Source organism: Bos indicus x Bos taurus, chromosome 2, assembly GCF_003369695.1.
Source record: "Bos indicus x Bos taurus breed Angus x Brahman F1 hybrid chromosome 2, Bos_hybrid_MaternalHap_v2.0, whole genome shotgun sequence".
Classification (NCBI taxonomy): domain Eukaryota; kingdom Metazoa; phylum Chordata; class Mammalia; order Artiodactyla; family Bovidae; genus Bos; species Bos indicus x Bos taurus.
The window spans coordinates 30,505,156-30,521,541 of NC_040077.1; the positions used below are offsets into that span (position 1 = coordinate 30,505,156).

General features: G+C 39.7%; 1 protein-coding gene and 1 non-coding gene across 5 annotated transcripts in view; both read right to left on the reverse strand.

Moving 5' to 3' along the window:
* Positions 1 to 16,386, reverse strand: part of CSRNP3 (cysteine and serine rich nuclear protein 3) — a 203,802-nt gene that overhangs the window by 38,528 nt on the left and 148,888 nt on the right. The window lies entirely within an intron of this gene.
* On the reverse strand, positions 5,235 to 5,341 carry LOC113882040. Its single transcript, XR_003508263.1, has one exon. It is a non-coding gene; the product is annotated as a U6 spliceosomal RNA (small nuclear RNA).

Sequence of the window (16,386 nt, forward strand, 5' to 3'; positions counted from 1 at the left end):
TTTATTAAAATCTCAACATGGATACCATCTTAGGACCATATCGTTTTTTCCTGGGAAAAAAAAGGTAGTCGTCACTAAACATAAATATTCGCAGCTCTGGCTGCAGTCCAAGTTGTAAGCACTTTCCTCTGCTGTCTCAGCAATTCTCCTGATGTCAAAGACACATTAAAATAAATGGGAACCATATGGCTCCGCAGCAGAATACCCGCGCTCTTACAACTGAGAGGGCAATGCAATTCATTACCACCATCTGAGAAATATTTGGGGGACATGGAATATCTCAATGCAAAATAAAGCTGCATGAGGCAGGCCATTTGATTAAAATGCTCACACAATGACAGAAGGAGATATTTGCTATTCTTTGGCTCCACGAACCTGTTTTGCTGCTTTTTACATTTTCTCAGTACCACCATGAGCCTCCGCTGTTAGAAGGATTAAACAGCACTTCCCACCTGCTCAACGACTTCCCCACACTCTATCTCATCTGGCCCAACAATGTAGCCCCATCAAGCCTAATATATCATGATAATCCAGGTCAGAGCATCACTGAACAACAATAACAACAAAATGAAACAAAATCCTCAAAAATAACAAGAGCAACTAAGATCAAGTCATTCTGGAGAGGACTGGGTCAAAGGTAATGCACTTGAACTTTGCTATAAATGAGGAAATCTGGAAGCACATTTCTTTTTTATATCCTTAACCTAAAAAGCCTTTACTGTACTAACCCCAAACAAAAATCGAAATCATTAAAAAAAACATAAAAGGAAGAAATTCATCAATGCTGTATTACTGGCTCCATATGTCAGACATTCTAAATTTAAAAAAGAGATCTAGGGCTGCAGAGTTGGGATTAAAACGGAGTCTGGGAAGGCAGCTGGGAGTGGGGCAGCTGGGGTTACTGTGGTACCTTCTGTCTCCTGGCTGTCAACGAAAGATTTGGGAGGGTTGTAAACATCAAAAAGAAAGAAAGAAAAACAAAAGAAAAACTTCATGATTTTTCAACAAAAATAGTTGTTGGTTGATTGAGCATAGGCTTCAACTTCTCATAATCCTCTCATTGTCTGTTTTAACACTTTTAAAAGCTACAAATAAGGAAACTGCTTAAAGTATCATGTTTGGCATAAAATTACCACCTCATATCTACTATTAATAGAAAAATTAGTTGAGATTCAGCTCAAATGTCAACTTTAAGAAGCCTTTCATAGGATCCCTAATATGTGGTATGTGCCCTTTCTACACATTTCCAGAACACCCCTGACTTGGTATATAATATGAGTGTGTGTTTCTTCTCCACTGCCTGGTAAACACCCAGTGGGCAAGGAGTTCATGTTGCTCCCTGCAGAACCCTCAGGGTGCAGCACACACCCAGGCACTGAAGACTCACTTGATAAATGTTTGTGTAACCAAATGAGATGAATGAATAACTGAGCTATGAGGTAAACATGTAAACATATACATTTTCTGAATACACTTTCCTTAATTTTAAATGATAAGATGGCATTTGACAGTTCTCCCCTAAAGCCTCGTGGTCAGTGTCTTCCTTCCTTCTTAGTTTCTAGTCACTTTATTTTTTGAAGGTATCTTTCAATAAAAAACATAATATACTGAAGGGAGGACACATTGCCTTCATGGCTTCAGGGTACACATAACTTTTGTATTACAAACCATTTGAAATATGCAATATTTTCCATTTCAATAGATCTGACATAAAAAAAAACCCAACAAAAACCCTAGCACCATAATAAACTTCTAAATAATCCATTAATAATAAGCTGGTAAACCCATCTCTAAAAAGCAAGTAACTAGTAGGGGAGTTACCTGAACATCATAAAACAGTTTTGAAAGAGAAATCCTGCTGATAAAACATCACTAATTGGTACTGACCTCTAGCAAAAACAAGGCTGAAATTTGTGCCTTTAGCAGTTCACTAGTGATAGATCTACAAAACAATTCTGTCTCTTGGTATTTAAATTATTATCTTTGCCTTAGAGTCATGACTATCCTGTAAAAATAAAATCATATCACACAAGATTTATTAATTTCCTATGGAATTTTATGATATATAGCCATGTTCTAAGACATCTAATTTACCTCTTTTTTGTGGTTGGTAGAAATGAAAGTAAAAGCCATGGTTGTTGAGTTCCTGAGACAAACTGCAGAAGCAAGCAAGGAGAATTTTGAATTTTTATTGAAATACAAGAGCCAGGCAGAACTGATAGAATATAGGCAACTATGTAATTTGAGAGAAGGCAGCTATTTATCTTGTCTAGGACAATTTTACCCTGCAACTAAAGAGTTGTCCTCTTAATATTTCACAGATGGGGGCAAAAACATGAGTTTCTGGGTCAGAAACAAACTATTTCATTATTCACAGTACAAGAAGTAGAAAGAGCATCTTGTTTCTGTTGGTACTCCTTGTTCACCAGATTCTACAGGGGCAAGGTGGAGGAGCCAAATAGATGCTGCACACACAGTACGTTTGCATTATACCAAAAGCACAATGAGTTTGGGAATCCACTGTTTTTCTTAGCAAGCAGTAAACAAGCCTGTTGTTCATTGGGAAGGAGACATTACCTCATCCTTCAGGATGGTGGTGCTTTAGCTGCTAAGTCGTGTCCAACTCTTGCGACACCATGGACTATAGCCTACCAGGCTTCTCTGTCCATGGGATTTCTCAGGCAAGAATACTGGTGTGGGTTGCCATTTCCTACTCCAGAGAATCTTCCTGATCCAGAGATCAAACCCTAGTTGCTGCACTGAAGGCAGATTCTTTACCACTGAGCTACCAGGATCTCTTTGTAGCTCACAGATATCTCCCTTTGAAAACATCTTGCCAAAGGAGAGAATCAGCCCAAAGTTCTTGGGAATGTATCTGGCAGTTCCCAGGAGTGGACCCGGTTACGATTTGATATCACATCCAAATAGGAAAAGGAGTACGCCAAGGCTGTATATTGTCATCCTGCTTATTTAACTTCTATGTAGAGTACATCATGAGAAACGCTGGGCTGGAAGAAGCACAAGCTGGAATCAAGATTGCTGGGAGAAATATCAATAACTTCAGATATGCAGATGACACCATCCTTATGGCAGAAAGTGAAGAGGAACTAAAAAGCCTCTTGATGAAGGTGAAAGAAGAAAGTGAAAGAGTTGGCTTAAAGCTCAACATTCAGAAAACAAAGATCATGTCATCCAGTCCCATCACTTCATGGCAAATAGATGGGAAACAGTGGAAACAGTGTCAGACTTTATTTTTGGGGGCTCCAAAATCACTGCAAATGGTGACTGCAGCCATGAAATTAAAAGACGCTTACTCCTTGGAAGAAAAGTTATGACCAACCTAGATAGCATATTGAAAAACAGAGACATTAGTTTGCCAACAAATGTCCGTCTAAGTCAAGGCTATGGTTTTTCCAGTGGTCATGTATGGATGTGAGAGTTGGACTGTGAAGAAAGCTGAGTGCTGAAGAATTGATGCTTTTGAACTGTGGTGTTGAAGAAGACTCTTGAGAGTCCCTTGGACTGCAAGGAGATCCAACTAGTCCATCCTAAAGGCGATCAGCCCTGGGATTTCTTTGGAAGGAATGATGCTAAAGCAGAAACTCCAATACTTTGGCCACCTTGTGAGAAAAGTTGACTCATTGGAAAAGACTCTGATGCTGGGAGGGATTGAGGGCAGGAGGAAAAGGGGACGACAGAGGATGAGATGGTTGGATTGGCATCACCAACTCGATGGACATGAGTTTGAGTGAACTCCGGGAGTTGGTGATGGACAGGGAGGCCTGGCGTGCTGCGATTCATGGGGTCGCAGAGTCAGACACGACTGAGCAACTGAACTGAACCATGGGGCAAATAGGGGGATAAAGGTGTCCATTGGAATCCATGGGAAATTGGTTCCAGGACCCCCATGGAACCAAAGTCCATATTCAAGTCCCTTAAGTAAAGTAGTATAATATTTGCATATAACCTATGTACATCCTCCTGTATACTTTAAATGAGCTCAATATTTCTTATAATACCTTGCTGTTCAGTTGCTAAGTCGTGTTTGACTCTGCGACCCCATGGACTGCAGCATGCCAAGCTTCCCTGTCCTTCACTCTCTCGGAAGTTGCTCAAACTCGTGCCCATTGAGTCAGTGATGCCATCCAACCATCTCATCCTATGTTGTCCCCTTCTCATCCTGCCCTCAATCTTTCCCAGCATCACAATGTAAATGCTATGTAGATTATTGCAAATATAATGTAAATATTATGTAAATAGTTGCCAGAGCACAGCAAATTCATGTTTCTCTTTTTAAACTTTCTGGAGTTTTTTTCTGAATATTTTGAGATCATTTGTTGGTTGAATCTGCAGATGCAGAATCCACGAATATGGGGGGTCAACTGTGTGCATCCACATATACTCTCAGGTACCTCAGGATGCATAGAAACAGTCCCCCTTCTCGGGTCTATGTTTCCCCTTTTCTATGCTACTCATGTGACATATGGGTTGTTACAGGAAATATTTTTCCAAAGCTAAATGTGACTTTGGGCTATGAAGGACAAACAAAGGCATAAAAAGGTTTCTTTTCCTTCTACATTTTAGGATTTTCTATTCTTTGGGATGGAAGAGAAAAAAATAAGCAGAATGTGTATACTGAGTTTCATAAAAGTAGGATTCAACCCCGTCTATCTTCAAGAGCATCACTTCTCAATGATTTCTATGTTTCTTTTACATCTGGAGTGAACTCAACCTTGGATCCTTGGTTCTCAGCATTCTCCACTAACCAGTTCCCTGACCTCCTCTCATGTATATATGGTCTTCAATGTCTCTAAGTCTAAGGTTTTCTTTTTAGTTAAAAAAATGTGGCGTATATATTACTGGGGTATAGTTTCTTTACAATGTTGTGTTAGCTTCTGCTGTACAGCAAAGTGAATCAGTTATATATATACATATATCCACTCTTCTTTGGATTTCTTTCCTATTTAGGTCACCACAGAACAGTGAGTAGAGTTTCCTGTGCTAAACTGTAGGTTCTCATTAGTTATCTATTTTATATGTTGTTGTCTGTTACTAAGTCCTATCTGATTCTGTGATCCTACGAACTGTAGTACGCCAGGCTTCCCTGTCCTTCACTATCTCCCCGAGTTTGCTCAAACTCATGTCCACTGAATCAGTGATGTCATCCAACCATCTCTCTGACACCCCCTTCCTCTCTTGCCCTCATTTCATACATAGTAGTGTACATATGTCAAAAAAGTCTGGAACACTTCACAAATTTGCATGTCATCCTCGAGCAGGGACCAGGCTAATCTTCTCTGGATTATTCCAATTTTAGTATAAGTGATGCTGAAGCCAGCACTCTAAATTCAAGTTTTAAGTGACTTTCACCAGCAAAGCATTTATCTCCAGCCCTTGCCAGGGACCAATTCGCTCACCAAAGGGAATTGGTGCTGGGAGATGGCATAAGGAAAAACGTGAGAAGCAGAATCAATTTGAGGTCGACCCTGCCTTGACCCCCCAGACTTCTGGTCTTTGATCAAGGATTCAGTAGGGATAACACAGGATGTTTTTTGAGTACTTGAATAATCTTGAGAGAGTTAAGGGACTATTATTGTTCCCAGATGGTAATGGATATAATTACTTTCCTTTGACAGAAGTTACCCTCTTTTCTACAGCAAGCCGTTGAAACTGAGAAAGACTAGAAAAGGCCATAGGTAGCTTTGAGCAAAGAACTCTTCGGGGAGGAGAGGTCTGGGTACAAGAATCCAGCGGCAGCTTAGGGGCATTAGGAAAAGATAAACCAAGACTTGGTGAATCATTGCTGTGATCCAGTTTAAAGTTTCACGCAATATATTACTACCAACCACTGCTACACATTTTGACAATCTATACCTAAAGTAAGGATATTTGTACATAGGCCAGTTTTAATGGTAGAGGTGTGTAATCACAAAGTTTGAAAACTTACTAGTACACAAGTGGTGAAGCTGTAAAACTAGTAATGATAATTGGGTAATTTTTAAATGCTGCTTCTATTGATGAAGTTTTATTTGTGTGTTGACCACGTGCCAAGGCCTTTCTAAGTGCTTCATAGGTATTAATTCTTTGAATCTTCATACCAATACAAACATTGTTGGAATAGGTAGACTGTTCAATTTTATAAATGAAACTGAGGTCCAGAGAGGTGAAGCGATTTACCAAAACCTCACAGCTGGTAGCAGAGCAGCCTGATGTGAATGCAGACAGCATCAGTCCAAGGCTCAAGCTGTTAATCTTATTCTCCTGCCCATTCTTAGTTCTGGAATGGGCTAAGACTCTTTTTTCTCCCTTCTTATGTTCCATGACGTAAGTATGTTTGTCAGATCAGACTTTAGTCAAGGATTGGCATCCATAAAAATAAAGAGGGCTTATGCCAAGGTATGGGCTTCCCTAGTGGCTCAGCTGGTAAAGAATCCCCCTGCAATGGGGGAGACCTGGGTTCGATCTGTGGGTTGAGAAGATCCCCTGGAGAAAGGAAAGGCTACCCATTCCAGTATTCTGACCTGGAGAATTCCATGGACTGTATAGTCCATGAGGTCACAAAGAGTTGGACAGGTCTGGGCGACTTTCACTTTCATGTTCCATGAAAATCAGCTTTCAGGACTCAGAAAAAAAAAAACACCTGGAATTATAGCAATGAAAATCTAACTGCATTATTAAGAAAACAGGAAGAGAGAAAGCAAGATGCTTTTGTTTTAGAAGCAGTTAGAAGCAACATAGGTAGTAAACTGTTGTAAGCCTCTGCTGTTTTATTACCAGAATGCTAGTGGCCTGGAGCTATAAATCGTAATGACACAGGTTTTAAAGTCAGACACACCAGTAGGCTCATTGCCAACTCAGGTCAGTGACTTAACCCCTGCTTCTTTATCTCAAATTTCCTAGGGCTGTTGTGACAGAGTAGAGGTTATAAACATGAACTCCGAAGATAAAACACTTAGTTCAAATCCTGGGTCTGCCATTTGCTTGTGGTGTGACCTTGGACAAGTTACTTACTCCCTCTATGACTCATGTACTAATATAAAATAGTTTTAATAATAAAACCCACTGTATAGTGTTGTTAACAAGGGTTAAACAAATTAATATTTGTTAAGCATTAAATAAAGCTTGGTGCATAGTAAGTACTATGCAAGTGTTTGTTAAATAAAAATAAAGAAATCAATAAATCATATAATTTGAATTGACATAAATCATTTATACAGAGCAGTAGAGTATGTGAAGTGGAGAGATCAATATGTGTTAACTATTCATTGGCAGGGACTAATCCCATATGACAAGTGTTTTACAATGAAAATGCTCTATTTTGTATTTTCAGCTCAGTTCAGTTGCCCAGTCGTATCCGACTCTTTCAGACCCCATGAATCGCAGCATGCCAGGCCTCCCTGTCCATCACCAACTCCCGGAGTTCACTCAAACTCATGTCCATCGAGTCGGTGATGCCATCCAACCATCTCATCCTCTGTCGTCCCCTTCTCCTCCTGCCCCCATTCCCTCCCAGCATCAGGGTCTTTTCAAATGAGTCAGCTCTTCGCATCAGGTGGCCAAAGTATTGGAGTTTCAGCTTCAACATCAGTCCTTCCAATGAACACCCAGGGCTGATCTCCTTTAGGATGGACTGGTTGGATCTCCTTGCAGTCCAAGGGACTCTCAAAAGTCTTCTCCAACACCACAGTTCAAAAGCATCAATTCTTCGGTGCTCAGCTTTCTTTATAGTCCAACTCTCACATCCATACGTGACCACTGGAAAAACCATAGCCTTGACTAGACAGAACTTTGTTGGCAAAGTAATGTCTCTGCTTTTTAATATGCTGTCTAGGTTGGTCATAACTTTCCTTCCAAGGAGTAAGCGTCTTTTAATTTCATGGCTGCAATCACCATCTGCAATATTTTGGACTTTAAATACTTTTTTTTTCATTTTTGGTACATTTTTGTCATTGAGTATCTGACATACATATACACCCAACATAGCTGACATATATATTTTGGGAATTACACAAGGTCCTAGGGTTGTAGCTGAATAAGAGACAAAAGGTACCCCAAGTGAGGTTTAGTCTAAGGAAGATATTTTAATCTTGATTTTATGTAGGAGAAAATAGAGGCCCAGAGTGGTTCTCATCCAAGGTCACAAGCTGGTCGATGAGACGCATGTTCTACTCTGTCTGGCTTCATGCTGGTGCCCTTCGCATTTCCCTGTTCTACACTTTCTCCTCAGGTGTCAGCATACATCCTTCATTACTCTCAGTTTTGCTCCTTCTGTGTTGTGGGTACTGCAAATCCTGTCTATACCTCAAAATTATAGGATTTAAGCAACAGTTTTCTTTTACCTTCAACAAGAATTGATTTACATTTACTTGTGTATTCTTTACCCACCCATATTTATCACCATTAACCTGGGGCCAGATCACAAAGATAATGAAGATATAGTGATTCCTCATTATTCATAGATTCTGGATTTGTGAATTCGCCTGGTGGCTCAGACGGTAAAGCATCTGTCTACAATGTGGGAGACCCAGGTTCAATCCCTGGGTTGGGAAGATCCCCTGGAGAAGGAAATGGCAATCCACTCCAGGACTCTTGCCTGGAAAATCCCATGGACAGAGAAGCCTGGTAGGCTACAGTCCATGGGGTTGCAAAGAGTCGGACACGACAACGACTTCACTTTCACTTTCTTCTTGTTGAAACTTATTTGTAACCTCCAGTCAATACTTATGGTACTTTCATGATCATTCACAGACATGCCCTGCTAAGTCACTTCAGTCGTGTCCAACTCTGTGCGACCCCACAGACGGCAGCCCCCGTCCCTGGGATTCTCCAGGCAAGAACACTGGAGTGGGTTGCCATTTCCTTTTCCAATGCATGAAAGTGAAAAGTGAAAGTGAAGTCGCTCAGTCGTGTCTGACTCTTAGCGACCCCATGGACTGCAGCCCACCAGGCTCCTCCATCCATGGGATTTTCCAGGCAAGAGTACCAGAGTGGGGTGCCATTGGCTTCTCCAACAGACATGCCCAGAGCAGTGCAAACTCTGAGTAGCCTCACGTTCTCAGCTGAGGCTGAACAAGCTGACTGCTTGAATCTGTTTCAGCTCTCCTATTGTAAACCAGCATCCTTCACATGGTATGTTTAGTGTCACAGGATATGCACTTTGGGGCTTTTTGTTGGTCAGTTTGCTGTTTGAAAATGGCCCCAAACATAATGCTGAAATGTCCGGTGTCCCTAAGTGCAAGGCTGTGATGTCATGCTAGATAAGCTTTGTATGGGCATGAATCACTGTGCTGTTGACTATGAGTTTAATGTTAATCAATCAAGAATAAAAATTAGGTAAGCTTCCCTGGTAGCTCAGATAGTAAAGAATCTGCCTGCAATGCAGGAAACTTTGGTTCAGTCCCTGGGTTGAGAAGATTCCCCCAGAGAAAGGAATGGCAACCCATTCTAGTATTCTTGGCTGGGAAAGAAAAGCCTGGTGGGTTACAGTCCATGGAGCCGCAGAATCGGACACAACTGAGCAACTAACATTGCCACTACTACCTTGAAACAGAAACACACTAAACAAAGTATGCATTGACCAGTGGATGAAAACATGACCACAGGCTCCCAGAAACCTGACCCTATATTTCCCAGGAGCAGAGGTTCAGTATTTGCTAATTTATTGTTTGCTGCAACTTTATAGAATATACAACTACTAGGAACAATGAGAATTAGCCGTACTTTTTCTCTGTTCACAGGCCATTTTCCAACAACTGACGGCTGAGCAAAGTTAATAGAAAAGTGACAAAAAGTGGTACGTAAACGATTAAAATATATAAAAAGTGTTCAAATTCACTAATAATCAAATAAGTAAAAATCAAAACAATAACAAAATACAATTTTTCCCATTTAATTAGCAAATAATGAAAAATTAGAATAATCTTAAATTGTGGCAATAGTACAAAGAGATGAGCATTTTTCTATACTACTGATTGGTATATAAATTATTACAACATTTTCAGAAGGCAAGTTCTCAATGTATATTCCAAGAACCTCAGAAAAGGTTCATCTTTTTTTTTTTTTCAATAAAAATAATTCTGGATCTAGGAACTGACCTTAAGGATATAGTAATCAGAAGTTTTAAAACGTATGTGTCCAAAATGTTCATTAAGTTATGTATAATAATGACAAACTGAAAACCACCTAAATAGTTGACACTGTAGAAATGGTTGCGTTAAAAACAGGCTTTGTCTATATGAAGGGATAGTTCTGTAGCCAATAAAATTAATAAGATTTTGCAGACATTTTAATAATACTGGAAAATGCCTGATACAATGTTCAGTATAAAAAATAGATTAGAAAACAAATGTTTACCAATATATAATAGCTATATAATAACACACAAAAGAAATACTGAGAAAATACATCACAATTGATCATCTTGGAGTGATAGTATTACAGTTTCACAAAATCCATTTCTTTACAGTTTTGAATTTTCCAACTTTTCTACAGTGAATGCCACAAAAAGCAGAAAACTTACAGACATAAATTCTCCGTTTTGTACTTCAAGATCATAGTATCTCTTTTGAATGTAAGACAATAAAACTGTTTAATGCATTCATGAAGTGGCATTACTATAAATGAGTCATCTTATACTCTAGCATTTATGACCATATGTTTCACATTTTCAAAATTCCATTAAACATAACTACAAGTCCTTATACATAGATTCCATAGAGTATGTTTAAGACCTTAAACTACTTCAAAATAGTTATGAATGTGTCATTTCTTGTCTATCTCATCACAACCAGCTAAGTACTAATTCAGAGACAATGCGGATGAACCTAGAAATGTTAATAACTTCATCTCCATTAGCATGCCAGGTATACAATTGGTCTGTTCTTTCTTCACAGGACACCTTCACAATCACTGGACAGTCGTGTTTCTACCAATCTCTACCTAAAGATTCAGACAGGTTAAATCAGCCTCATTCTTGGTTCTGAAATCGAATTCCATTTCCTTGTCAGAACTGAAGTTTTCTTATCGAGAACCCTAGTCTCATTTAGTTTCCTCCTACTCAGAACTTGGTTTTACTCCTTCAATTCCAGCTACTTTATGAATAAGACTTGTTGAATCAACCAAGAATCAAAGCTCTATGACCTGCCTATTTCCTTGATCCCACACTATCTTCTGCCATACTTCTTTTCACCATATCAGCCATTTTAGCTAAAAGGAAATAAGTGGCCTAGATCAGAGCCATATGCCATGATACTATGAGTAGGATTGCTGGTTTTCTTACATAGGGGTCAACCCTACTGCCCAGTCCCTACTGCCCTCAATCCCAAGCCACTAGTCATAAACCAAATCTCTGTGTGCTCTGCTCCAGCATCGGTAAAAAGCAAAAGAATTTGTCGGTTATCAGTCAACTAATGCTTAATTCTCTAATTACTTAAAAAATAATACAAGAGTAGGAGAATTATCATGATGGAATTTTGGAATGGATGGGAAGAATATCCATAGAGTCTAAGTTTTGCTAGAATTCAAATATATGTGTAGTTATATATACAAATAACATAGAGGTATGTCTAAATAGTCATATATCCATTTATTTCAAGTATCTGGTTGATTGCTAATTTGGTTCTAGTGAAGCCAAGGTTGTACACAGTAACAGTAATTACCTCTCCTGTGTTGCACATCAATGCTATAAGTTATGAGAATTAAACGGGAGAGATGAACCTGAATAAGGCAAATACATCAGCGCTCCTGAAGCACCTCAAGGCATATGTCTATGATGGGAGTTAGAATAGTTTTCCTCATATAGTTAGAATAGCTTTCCTCATTTCAAATCTCTGAAAACAGATCATCCTCCTATGTTATTCACTCCTTCAAAGAGTTCCTCACAAATAAACACCTAATTTATGCACCCAATTATGCAGGCACACATTCATATTTATTCGTTCATTGAATAAACATATATTAAGCACCTATAACCCTGGCAATTTCTATGTGGCTTCTGCATAAATTGCCAATCTGCTGACATAATGAGTTTGCCACTGGCCCCAAGCTGATAAGATAAGGATGTTCATTTGACCCAATGGAAGACATTGTTTTTCTTAATGTTTGTAGGAACACTACTAAAACAGTGTCATGTGTTTACACAGATGTAGGAACTTGTTAGAACAAGAACCAGGTTTCTTTACTCTTTAGTCTGCCACTCCCATGCTGTGTTTGAATGTTTGAGAGCAGAAGCTGGAGGGAGCTAAAGGGCTTTGCATAATGAAAGGATGTGCCTTGCAGCTCTCAGGGGAGCAATTCAGGAGGCAAACGAAGTGCAGAGGAAGAAAAGAGCTAGGGAGAGAGGCGAGGTTGCACTTTTTATCATGCAACGATTACCTATGACTCTGAAACAGATTTTCAATTCTGCAGAATCGGGTCATTCTCACGTGCAATCCTGCTGCGCTTGCATTGGACTACGGCCACAGCTCCGAGATGACTTCTGCTATCTGACACAAAATCTAGACCAGTCCAGACTAGTTTCACCATTAGGTGAGATACTGGGTGTAGGCAGGATGATATTACCTCATATGTAAATAGTGTAACAAATAAGATTAGGGATTCAAAATAGCTATTTGTACTGCATGCACCAGCACTCTATGATGCCATGTTTCTACCTGCATACAAATCACGCACTTGCTCTTTCTTCCTTGCTGTCTTTCTTTCTGCTTCAACAAATGGCCAACCATTTTATTAAATGGCCAACCAACTTATTAAAGCAGACAATTATCCCAGGCAGTAAACTCTCAGACGTGCCTTGCGAATAAGGGTTACAGTTTCTGAAGACTTTGGAATTTAGTTTCCAATTAAAATTCTTTCTTTTCCAGGGAAAAAAAGAGAGGTAGGGTTTTGTCAACCTGGATAAATCAAATTGCCCCGTGTGGTACTGGAATACATTTTTGATATATATATATGCGGAGGGAAAAAGAGTACGACTTTCTCCAAGTTCCGCCCACTCATCTCCACTGTGATCACAGTAAGTTTTTCAAACAGAAAGCTAGAGGATGAACCTCACTGGTGGCCAGAGGGCCCAGCCTCCTCGCACTGCTCTGGCAGCTCTCCCACTCATCAGACTCTCTGCTGCGGGGTTCTCAGTGTGGACAGTAATTCACAGAGGAGAGCAACTGGCTCCCTCTGCAGAGAACGCCCGGAAGGAACTCCAGGCGCCTTCTCCCCCAGCTGCAGGCTCTGCAGGGAAGGTTCTGCTCAGGACCGCACTGGCCAAGCCTACCAGTCTGCTGGGCCAGGAAGGCACCAGGCACCGCGAGCACGCTGGTGGACACCAAGATGAACAATCTGTCATTTCTTCCTAGACAAATTGACAATATAGCAAGGAACACAGAAGTACCTAAAATAGCAAGGCAACAGGCGCTAGAATGGCTTTCCTCTAGAGGTCGTGTTAGCTGTAGTTTTCTGACACAGCTGCTGCTGCTGCTGCTGCTGCTGCTAAGTCGCTTCAGTCATGTCCGACTCTGTGCGACCCCATAGACAGCAGCCCACCAGGCTTCCCCATCCCTGGGATTCTCCAGGCAAGAACACTGGAGTGGGTTGCCATTTCCTTCTCCAATGCATGGAAGTGAAAAGTGAAAGTGTGTGCAATAATTATCGCCTAGCAGGTCAGTTTATCCATGTTGATGAGAGCAAGGAGCATGCTTCACGTCTTTATCTTTTCAGCCCCTAGCACAAGGCCTTGCACACTTCCTCGTGTAATCCAGGTCTCTGTTCACGTGCCTTTTGCTCAGAGAAGCCCATCCATCATTCTTCAATCCTTTACCTCCTTTGTTGTCAGAGTCCCTATCACTGCCTGATATTATACATTTGTCTACTATCATTATGACCATCAGCATATAAACTGACAGGGCCTTATCAGTCTTTTCACCGCTGTATCTTCAGTGCTGGAACATTGCAGAATGGGTGTTCACTGCATATTTTATAAATAATATTTTACAACAAATAAATACTTGCAGAATGAATGGATTGCTTTAATATTATAAAATAAATAGGGAATGCTATGAAAACTCAATGGAGAAATTCATCTTGGCTACTGAAGGATCAGGAAAGGTTTTATGGAGCAGGGCCTTGGAAGTGTGGGTAAGATTTCAATGGTACTGAAAAGAACCCCAAGGTTGCCAGTGGCAGAACACATTTAGGGACCACAGAGTGGATGGTTGCAGATGAAGTTCTGTTTATACTATAGTTACTAGTTAAATTTAACAGATGTTTATTGAGCACCTGCTATATGCCAGGCACTATTTTTAGCACTCAGGAAATAAACACAGGAGTTAGACACAGTACAACACAGAACAGACCAGCTTGGTTTTAAACTCAGATTTTGTGATTAGGAGACTGGATTTTTAGTCTGTTCTCGGCAGGGTGTCTCAGAAAGCTTGTAAACTAGGGGATTGAAGTTATTAGGTGGAAAACAAAGAAAGGCATTAGCATGTTGAATAAAGCAAGACTAAAGAAGCTCCAATTATCAGAAGAGATTTCTTTCTTCTTGTAATTAAAAAGTAAATATTTCCCAGGCTGGTTCATAAGACATTCTAGAAAAATAACAAGATCAAAATACAATGAATGCCAGAATCTGAGGTTTCATGATAGACCACTGCATTCTTCCTTAAAGATAGAAACCCAAAACCTGCTGACTCTGGGAGGTTAATGATCTGTATTCCAATGTAGTTACAGGTGATTTAAGTGACAGAAACAATAAAAGACAGTGCTGGTTGCCTTTCTTTTAACAATATTATTACATTTTCAGCCCTCTGGAGTGAGCATCCCTACGTTTTAATCACTTGAAATGGTATTATCAGGTAATGACAGAGATGAAGGCTTTCAGAGACAAGGAATCAGCTTAACCATTCAGTGAGCATCTGGTTCACTCGGGTGGTCCTTTTGCTATGTTTAAGGTGACAGGAATATTTGCATTAAGCATGACATGAAAGAATGGTCAAATATCACAGACTGTATTAAAAAAAGAGAAAGAAAATAAACATGTTCACATTTATACCACAGTGCTCAGTGTTTTTCAGGTTTTATCTCATTAACTCTTGGCACAGTCCTACAAATGAAATAAAGGGCTTCTACTCTGCAGATAGGAAATGGAAATTGACAGCTGCCTAAGTCGCTTTGTCCTTGTCGTTCAACTAGACTGGACAGTGCAAATTCTGATAAACACAGTAGCAAAATAAAAATGTAAGCGAATCATGAGGTATGCCACAACCATATTTATTGGGACTATCCCATGAGGAGACGTTCATTTAATCCAAGGTTTTTTTTTTTAATGAATCACAGTCAAGTATTCTACTGGAGAATTTCTTTAAACACAAATGGTTTCAATTTGTTGATTTCTAGATTTAGATTTGAAAAATGTAAATGTAAGACTCTCAAATCCCATTGCAGGGAGAGACTGTTGAAGAAAGAGAAAACAACATTTGGTTTTTCTTATTTCACTTTCTTTTTTCTTAATAGGATGTCAGGCTTGCGACATTGCTAAGAAAATACAAAGAACATTTTCTCACTAAATTCAGAATTAGTACCTAGGCAGTATTCTAAGCATTTATACAATGCTTAATGGTATTCTATTATTGCTCGTGTGAGGATGGTTATATTTCATTATTGTTTCTAGGTTTGACCACACTGCACAGAAATTGTGAAAATATTCCAAGCAATTCTCGAGTTGAAAGCTTTAAGTGCCAACAGTATTTGAACTCATCACTTTGAAATAGGTTCATGCATATTTTATTGCAGGGGTCAACAAACCTTTTTTCTGTAAAGGGCCAGATAATAACATTTTGGTTTTGCAAGCCATTCTGTCTCCTGCAGCTATTCCACTCTGCCATTACAGTGCAAAGGTAGCCACAGACAATGTGTAATATGTAAATGGACAAGGATGGTTGTGCTCCAGTCAAACTCGACTTACTAAAGCGGGTGCAGGAGAGGCTAGGCTTGCAATGACTGTAGTTTGCTGAACTCTGAATTATAAAATAGATTACTGCTATAAAATATCATTTAAGCAGAAGACATATTCTGATTGCCTGATTACTAGTTTGTGCAACTAATCTGTTTTCACTGCTGCCTCTTTTATTGGGTTGAGGTCTTTCAGAGCATGGAGTGCATCTGGCTTTCCCTTAATATCTCTGGTATATTAAGGGCAGGACAACTGGGTGGTTGCCAAGGGTTCCTTTTAGGGCATCCATAACGGGGTATTAGAATATCACAGGAATAAATAAAATATATGTGCCAGTAAAGCTGGATTTCTAGAGACTGGCAACTTGTAAATTGGTCTCATTCCCACTAAAGTATATAAAAAAGCCTTCACTGTCACCACTTATCTTTGTTGAGGATACGCATGGC